At 37.1% G+C, this 10105-nt stretch overlaps 1 protein-coding gene across 3 annotated transcripts in view; it reads right to left on the reverse strand.

Annotated features, from left to right (window-relative positions):
• LOC135213639 (uncharacterized) overlaps positions 1-7853 on the reverse strand; it is a 520774-nt gene extending 512921 nt beyond the window's left edge. For all 3 annotated transcript variants that reach the window (XM_064247675.1, XM_064247671.1, XM_064247678.1), the window contains exon 1: positions 7660-7853. The gene's annotated coding sequence lies outside the window, so the exon portion shown is untranslated. The remainder of the gene's footprint in view (positions 1-7659) is intronic.
• Between the last annotated feature and the right edge of the window lie 2252 nt (positions 7854-10105).

Below are 10105 nucleotides of genomic sequence, written 5' to 3' on the forward strand. Positions count from 1 at the left end.
TGGGATAACGCAAAATATCTGCCTCTGGCCTTGAAATCAGGAAAAAATATATTAGATTAAATATGGCTGAAACCCTGCTTCAAAAGGGGAGTCATTAGGTAAACTCGGTGGTTTAACTTCATTAAATAATTTTACAATAGAAATATCACATGAATAGTTAGCGTAACTGGGACAAATACAAGTCCCTTGCCACCAATGAAGAAGCAATGTGGGGATATTTTTGTAGGAAAACACAATAGAAGCCCGCTTCAAAGGGCACTGTAAAGAGAGCTGATACACAAACCCACAGCTGACTAACTCCTAACCTGTAATCAAAAATACCTATGAGGCGTCTGATTAAGAATTGAGGAGATGCACAGAGGGTGCCTGGAAGTGAACTCGATTCTGGTAATTGACAATTTAACAATTTACGTTTCACTTCACTTAAGTGCTTTGCAACTTTGAAACAGCACAAATAAAAAGGGCAATACAGGTCTCACTGACTTACATTTAACACGCCCACGGCGTTCTGATATGTACTCTAGTGCCTTTGGGGCTAAAGAACTAATATAGCCTTTACTTTACAAAGGATACTGAGTGTATATATCTGTGTATAATTATTACTTACTCTTACATTGGTCATTTGTTTTCATTCTTTTCTTTACTTTCATATAACTGCATAACTCTGAGTCCCTAACACCAACATCTTTAGTTTACGAGCCCTTGGCTCATCATGATATAATCTTACATATGATTAACTACCACTAGGCACTTGAAATTATGGTGCCCCAAATGGCACCAAGCCGTCACTCATAAGTATAGCAGCACCACCTAACGAAGTCCGCAAATACTTCGCATTTTCCTGCCTCCTCAAGGCAATACTAGCTGCATGACTTTGTGACTAAATAGGTCTTTTACTAATAAGTGCATGGAGTACTTTAAGTATAACACTACTAACCTCTTGATATTAGGCTATGTTTATTATCAATTAAGTAAGCATCTTACTTTATGTTATATTTTTTACATGATGCTTAATATCACCTTGTTTTCTCTTTAAAAGACAAAATTGCTATTGTCAGCACCCCGAATTAATTCTGCGATTAACATAAATGTCACAATTTATATTTTGCCTTGCAATTAGTAGTTCCACAGAATTTTAAGTTAGAACCTACAGTACCCAAAAGGGAAGTGAGAGAGAAATATGTAATCTTTAAAGTAGTTTGCTTGCTGGTAACCGTTCTCCCCAGGTCTAAGGTGCGAATGCTAACTTGGTTGGGGAGATGCTAAGGATAAACCCTTTACCCGAGCAAACTCCAGCTCCAGCCTTTAGTAATTTTAATTAAAAGAAATTCATTCTCCTCATTTTAATTAAAGCATGGGGGTATAATTCTCCCATACCACAAACTCTTTCTCCCTCTGGGAAAATTCTTTAATGCTCTTTCCTTGCTCGAATTGACTGCGACCAGACCTTAATTCCAAACACAGACCCAGGATGAATGCTAATCCTCGCAAGTCAGCTAGCTGGGACACACACACACACACACACACACACACACACACACACACATATATATATATATGTGTGTGTGTGTGTGTATGTGTGTGTGTGTGTGTCTCCCAGGTAGCTGACTTGCGAGGATTAGCATTCATCCTGGGTCTATGTTTGGAATTAAGGTCTGGTGGCATTCAATATAAATTATGGTGCCATTTGGGGCACCATAATTTATATATATATATATATATATATATATATATATATATACTATATATATATATATATCGATATATATATTATATATGTATAGTATATAATACAATGTGTGTTTGTGTGTAAATATAATATATATAAAGTCATTTGAAAATATTTCATGTTTTTTCATATTTGAAATTATTTCAACCACGAGATCTTATTTCCGAGTTTTATACAGAATTTTCAACTTTGGTATCTGAAAATAACTGTTATATAAATTTTACTTATATAGGTTGGCTTTTCAATACGAGGATGACATAAGCATTTTTAGGCAATGATGCCATTTTAGATACCATGTAAAGTGCTATAGAGGAATATAAATTTGGTGAACATACCGATTAATTAACCTGTAAGTATTTAGGTGATTCGTCCTTTTCCTTTCTTTTTTTGTCGGTTTGACTAATGCCTTACCAAGCTATATGTAGTTTTGAGATTAGTTCTTTATTTTCAAAGGCAGCCGTGCGTCTGCATACGGAATATCGATTCCAGTAAAGCTAGGTATGGCGCATGAATATGAGATAGAAAAAAAAAGCTTTTTTCTTACAGCTGATGTCATTGAGATTATTGAACGCTGCTCAGGACATCCTCGAAAACCGAAAAAAAAAAAATTCCCGTACTCCTCATGGCAGTTCCAAGGTTCTAAGCAATGATTCTTGGCATGAGGTTTCTAGTCTTGCCCATCTCTACCCTGCGCACTTCCTTCAACAGAAAAACTTAACACTGCGCTGGCCAGCTGAAGGAAACTGGATGTTTCAGGAAGTGCCAAAGTTCCCCGCTTCTCCCATCTCACAACCCTGGATTTGAAATTAAATCTGTGGCTTTATGAGGCAGTGTTGGTTTGTTTGTTTGTATGGTGCTTTTACGTTGCATGGAACCAGTGGTTATTCAGCAACGGGACCAACGGCTTTACGGGACTTCCGAACCGAAGCCGAGAGTGAACTTCTATCACCAGAAATACACATCTAACTCATCAATGGGATGGCCGAGAATCGAACCTGCGACCACCAAGGTGGAACGCCAACACCATGCCAACCACGCCACTCAGGCGCTAATCCAGCCACTAGCTGAAGAGGGCGTAAAATATATTCCTATTCAAATTATTACATCCGCATCGCCAAAATCACTAATTGCACACGCACACACACACACACATATATATATATATATATATATATATATATATGAATATATATATATATATATAATATATATATATATATATATATATATATATATATATATATACATATATATATATATATATATGTGTGTGTGTGTGTGTGCATACAGCCAGGAGAAGGGTGAAAAGAAATGAGTTGAACAGAGCGCTTTCATGTATTTCTACACCTCATCACGGATCAGTGCCAAGATAACAAATACAGTCACAAGAAAACTTCGTGCAAGGCAAATGATGCTAAAAAAACAAACAACGCTAACAACTACCGAACAGTCCTAATGCTTAATAGCCTACTTGTTTTAAAATACCTTCGTTAAAATTTCATCAACTTTGTATAAACCTAGGCGATATTTAATCAATTATCACAGTCTTGTTTAATCATACAGGATTCTATTAAATTTCTTTTCACTAAATCTTTGCAAAACATAATTTCCTTGGAGTCTGTCCAGTTAATACCATGATTACTATTATTCATGTGTACAAATAATGCATTTGACATATTACCAGTTACATTGTAATAAAACGTACGTAGGACAAAGTGAAGAAACATTGGGAGTTCAATTAAAACAACACAGATATAATGCTGAGGTGCAGAAATTACATGAAAGCACTCGGTTCAACTCATTTCTTTTCACCCTTCTCCTGGCTGTATGCATATATGATCATCACACTTCTACAGTGATTAGTGACACACACAAACACACACACACACACACACACACACACACACACATATATAATATATATATATATATATATATATAATATATATATATATATATATATATATATAATAAAAGGAGCCCATACAAACACCAAAATATAGAGGGAAAAGTACTATATTTCAGAGACTGCCGTCTCCCTCTTCAGGTAGAATGAATGAGAAAAGTTTACAGAAAAGGTGGTATTTATACCAAGAGGTCCATCCAACGGCAAGCCAATTTAGGTCACCCCCGCTGATAATCTTCCTTTAATTTTCTTAAGCGTTGGTTGAATGAAAATCTTGTTGATCGTATCTGAATCCCATGCTCCTTTTGAGATGTTCCTTACCTGCCTCTCTTTTGTTAAGGCCGATTCCATCATTTGACTCTTGTACCGGCAGTTGCTCTCCTATAATAATAATGTGATAGACCTGCTCTTTTGGATTTGAACTACTGATACTGGCATTGTAACAATGACAAGCCAAGATTCCGTTTTTTGGGATGCGGTCTGTCAATCTGGTACCTCACAGTCAGGGGGGAAGAAGGATAATGGCATATTTTAGGTATTTAACTTGTGATCGCGCTTTGTTAGTAAGTCAGGCGTTCAAACCCTTAAAAATTTGCATGAGATATCCAGGTGACTTTCTGCGATGTGACATTTTAGCTATCCTTTTAGCTGAATAAAAATCTTGGGATTTATATCAAAGCACATTGATGGTGATTGAACGATGCGAACGTAAGCTTTGAATGGTAATATATTACATACTAGTGACGACTCACTTCCTTTCCTTATAATATCTATATATAATACATATTATAATTATATATATAATAGATTATATATATATATAAAGATATTTAATATATGGATATATAATATTTATATAATATGTATATATAAATATATACATTTATATATGAGGTCACCAGTATGCAATATATTACCATTCAAAGCATTACGTTCGCATCGTCAAAATCACCATCAATGTGCTTGGATATAAATCCCAAGATTTTTATTCAGCTGAAAGGATAGCTAAAATGTCACATCGCAGAAAGTCACTTGGATATCTCATGCAAATTTTTAAGGGTTTGAATGCCTGCCTTACTAACAAAGCGCGATCACAAGGTTAAATACCTAATATATGTTATTATCTTTCTTCCCCCCCCCCCCCCCCCCTATGATTAACCAAACCCATCAGTTAAACTTCGGGACTCCCATCAGGCACGTCAGAATAGTCGCTTCCAGTTGTAGGGTGAAAATTGGAGACAGACTTCAAGAAGTAGGACAGCTTGGTGAGACGACTAAAAAGAGCAAATGAAAGGTAAAATGCAGGTACCATTCCACCTGCCGGACCCAAGATCACCACGAGACATTTTTTTACTACCCACACTTCGCCCTGCATGGCACACTATAGATAGAAAACCCATCTGTTCACAAATTAAATTTGGACAAATCCCCACATCACACTTCGCCTGAGGCAACACTATAGATAGAAAACCCAACTGTTCACAAATTAAATTTGGACAAATCCCCACATCAGGATACCGTTCCATGAGCAAAATACTCGTATGTCCCTTTGTAATAATAATGATAATACTAACAAGAGTATTTGCGAAATAATAAACCAGTCAGAATTAAATATATACAGGTAGGAACAGTGGCAAGCCTACTGTAGTAGATCCATTCTGGCCTACCAATACCAAACACTTTTATCATTATTATTATTAGTAGTAGTAGAAGTAGTAAGCCAATACCCGAACACTTTTATTAATATTATTATTAGTAGTAGTAGTAGTAGTAGTAGTAGTAGTAGCAGAGAGAGAGAGAGAGAGAGAGAGAGAGAGAGAGAGAGAGAGAGAGAGAGAGAGAGAGAATTAAAAACGTAACGTTTGTATTTTCTTTTCTCGGTCGAGAAGCTTCCCTCTACCACGGAATGAATACCTTATCTCAGGTAAACAACTTTGTCTGGAAGTCGTCCACCTTCCGGCGTTCCATAGTTCAACAAAACTTTGATCAATTTCTCTTTCCAGTTACGATACAAATGTCGGTTGCTGGAAAGCGAAGCAAATAAATAAAAACACAAGAGGAGATGAAAAATTGAAAAGGCCCCTTCATAATAAGCGTTAGTAAATATTCATATACGTATAAGAGGCACACAGTCGAAAATGAACGGTAAGAAAATATATTCAAAATGAATCATTCTCCTCTCAATCCAACACTAATAAGAAAGGGAAAAAGGAAATTCCTGATTCATCTATCAAGATGTTATGTTGAGATGTTTCTTTTGACAACCAATTAGCAAGCTTAAAGTTCGCTTGTACAGATATAAAATATTTGTCCAAAACTCAAATAAGGCAAGATGTTTTACTGCCTATAGAATATTCCCGAAAGCTCAGGCGCTACATTACTGAATTTGACACTGTAAATAGCATGGAACTATATGTAAGTGGGCTTGGCTGTGTGAATAAGCGTGATTGTGCTTGGCCAATGTGACTTTGTATGTGAATGAATTTGAATAGTCTAAGTGCAAATGTGTATGATTGCGAGACAGAAAAAGTGTGATTGAGCGTGAGAAAGGGTGAATGCGAATGAACGGTTTTGTCTGATCGTCTGGAGTTTGTATCAATTATACTTGAATAGAACATAGGATTTAGGGACCTATGAGGTTATTCAGCAATGAAACGGAAATTTACAGTCAAAAAGTTTTACAGTGTAACCAGAGAAAAACCTCGCAGTTGCATTATAATCAAGAGTTAGGAGAGGATGGAAAGTAAGATGGAAGAAAGAATATGAACGGAGGTACAGTAAAAGGAATGATAGGAGTTGCAGGTAGGGCCAAAAGGACGCTGCAAAGAACCTTAAGTAATGACTACAGTGCACCGTGTGATGTGCACTGACGGCTTTACTCCCTTACGGGATAATTATACTCGGGTGCGGAGGAATAAATACGATCGTGAGAAAATCTGTGTGAACATGTATGCGGGTATGAATGAACACGTCTGCCTGCTGAGTGTGACTGCTCGTGAGGAGGGTCAAGATGTTAGGGTGTGTGTGTTTGTGTGAGTAAAGTGTGACTGCATGTTGAAATATGCATGCTTGTGTGAATGTGACTTTGCATGATTTAGTGTGAATACGCGCGAGTGAGTGATTGCCGATGAAGTTCGTAACATCGGGAGAGTATGTCTTCGTATAAATGTATGAGATACTCCTTGTTTGTTTAAGTATGAGTCAGCCAAGTTCACAATGTGCGAAAGTTCTTATGCATGCAAAACGTATAGTCAACCCACATGTCCCAACGTTACGTCACCACTTCCATTAGTTGTCATATATAGTACAATAAGCTAATAAAGACCTGAAATCCATTTCCAATACCAAAACTCATCAGACTCACACATGTCTATATTTCCCAACATGGCTCAAATTATATAATCATAACAACATACAGACTATAAACAATGTATCTAAGGATTTGCTTGACAAGTATAAGAGAGAGAGAGAGAGAGAGAGAGAGAGAGAGATGCAGTAAACGTAAAAGTTGTGTAAAGCACACAGGAACTTCAGGAACTCACTCGCTAATATATTGCAAACCCATAAAAACACGCAAAGAAGTTATATGAAGCACCCGTAGCACTATTACAGTAGACACAAGCGTGATATAACAAAAACTCCAACTAAAAGGAACATAGCTACTACGCCTACGAAACAAATCCCAAACATCTTCTCATTCCAAGTCCCTAGGACCAATTTGGCATTTAAGCTTATGAAAGGCTCATCTATTACCTGAAAAACAAATGGTTTATCCAACACCATAATTATAACATTTCTCTCACCAGCCGTGCTAAGCTAAAAGTATGATTCGTTTACCATTGAATCCTCGATACTGGTTTGCGGGCTAGCGGCTAGCCTGGCATTAGGCTTAAGACGATAACTGTTTATTAGCAAAAATCTAAAAATCATTGCCTCACGACTGCTTCAACTCATATTGTTTTTAACGCTCAGCAAATCGAAGTTTCTGGTCCTGTCAAAAGTGAGCAGTAAAAACCATGCTCACCTAATAAAGCTGTTGACGTACAATCGCAGCTTCCGAAATCAACGTCCACTTGGGTATATAACTTCCAATGGTACCGGGAAATGATAAAATCAATGAAAAATCGGGCATCAATTCAAATAACTGACAATTACTTTAAATTCAGTAAGGACTAGTCTTTCACTGGGATCACTCACACATAACTGAGACGTGATGATGCTAGAGACGCTAGTGCTAGGTAGTTGGGCTACGTTCGAAGATGTCGTATCGAGATGCCAGCAGCGGTAATTGAAGACTGTTATTAAGTCTGTAAAATCAGTGTATCTCAACATTCAGAACTCACATTTTCTGCGACGTAGCTTTATTGTTTTTTTCAGTTATCATAGACACTTTTGGGAGAGAAAAAATCGAATCTGACTGTTTTAACGAGTGATCGTACGGCCGCCAGCTGCGTAAAAAGTTTGACTTCATCGCCCGGTTTCTGTGGATGCACATTTTCAAGGACAATAATTGTCTAATGGTATTTGCACATAATTCACAAACGTGAAATAATGATAAATTAGATTACACGTTCGTGTTGGACGGAAATAGCTCAATTTGATTAGTAGCGCGCATCAAATCTATCAGATGTGTGGAAGAACATCTGGCGCCCAAGGGCAAAGTCGGAAGAAGTTACGATGCAGACGAAAGCTACCATAACACAGCGCCCGAAAAGACATTTGTATGCAGTGTTCATGATCGAGTGGATCTTCAAGGAATTCCTTTCCAGAGATGGAAATCCGCATTTTTTTATCATAAACCTAAAAGGAAAGTAAATTTATTTAAATGTACCAAAGGTATTCAACTGTCGTCCTAAAGACAAGTGGTGATTGGTTTTTCTTTTACCATTAAATAAACCACTATATAATTAGATTTAATACATATTTCAGATATATACATTGTCATGTGCTGTCAAATCATTAAACTTTCTGCGCTAATGGACTATACAATCTATAAAATTAAACCATCCCAAATGAAGTGCCTTTACTGATGCTTCTGATGCAACCCAAATAATCAGATTATTACCGTATACAAGATACATGAATGCTTACTCTTAGCATCAGTTTTTTTATCATTAGCTTTTAACACTTCTGACAAAACTTAAGGAAAGTGCTTACCTCTGGATACAACCAAACAATGTACTAGGTGCATTGAAAATTGACAAAACTATTTGTCCGTGTGTCTGACACTTTGTTTACAAATTTATTAGCTGTCTTGACTAGCAAGTGAACATGACAGATCATAAAAGGTAAATGGTTAAGCCGATTTTGAGTCATGGTGTAACGCAGCCAAGTTCTCATGCGCCTAAGTACACTGAATGACCGTTCAGCCTCACATTAACTTGCTGAAGAGACCAAAAGAAGTCTCAGAAGGCGTTCAACCTGTGGGAACATTCTTTGAACTTCCAGCACCATATTTGCCAATGCCTTTCGGTAGTCCTCAGCAGATTCACCATTGAACTGATTATGAAAGACATAAATTTCTTGTTTTAAGGAATCAGAAAGTTCAGGATATTTCTTGACTGACTCCTCTTTGAATAGCCCAGTTAGGAGCATTTCACTTGAGTAGCGGTATTTGTGAGATAATGAAGTAAAATACTCATTCAGATACGCTGAGGCACTGTCAATAACTTTGAAGATCTCTATTCTGTAATACTCCTCTGCACAACTGGGAGTATATTCCTGAGAACCAGCATCAAGACTCTTTGGAATCTTGCGCTTGTGAGAGCGAGTACTCTTAAATTTTCTTTTGCGCAACTTCAAAAATTTCCTTAAACTTGTTTTTTGTACGAAGAAATTTGAAATTTTCTGCAGCTACTTTAACAGCAGCAAGCATTCAATTGACCCTTGAAAAGCCTTATTTAAGATTTTCTAGGACTTGTTGAACAAGCAGAGAAGCACATAGCCCAAGGACACACTTTCCTATTAACAAACATTTACGAATAACATTGGCTCATGCTGCTGTAGATAAACCAAAGACATTGGCTGCTTTTTGAAGGGCTCTCAGATCTAGTTTATAGTTATCCAAAGCAGACTTGACTGAAGGTCAACGAGTTAACCACCAAGCTAGGCAGATCGGCTGCAGTCGTGATGGGTTTGGTGTGTTTTCATCATGAGCATGAATATTTAGGTAGAGATACTTGAGCTTTCCAGAGTTGTTATAAATATTCCCAAGTTCACGAACATGATCCAAGGCATCCCTAATGAAGGGTGCTGTTTGTACTGCTTTAGAAATTACAAGATGGGTGACATGAGCTCCGCAGTGAACATAATTAGCTAATGGTTGGATTTTTGTTTTCACTGCTGCTTGATAGCCTCTGTATTTTCCAGACATATTACCCGCTCCATCATATGATTGGGCTCTGAATTGTGAAATAGGTAGTTGATATCTGATAAGAATATCATGTACCATCTTGCAGCTTGACTCTCCT

Source organism: Macrobrachium nipponense, chromosome 43 (genome assembly GCF_015104395.2).
Source record: "Macrobrachium nipponense isolate FS-2020 chromosome 43, ASM1510439v2, whole genome shotgun sequence".
Classification (NCBI taxonomy): domain Eukaryota; kingdom Metazoa; phylum Arthropoda; class Malacostraca; order Decapoda; family Palaemonidae; genus Macrobrachium; species Macrobrachium nipponense.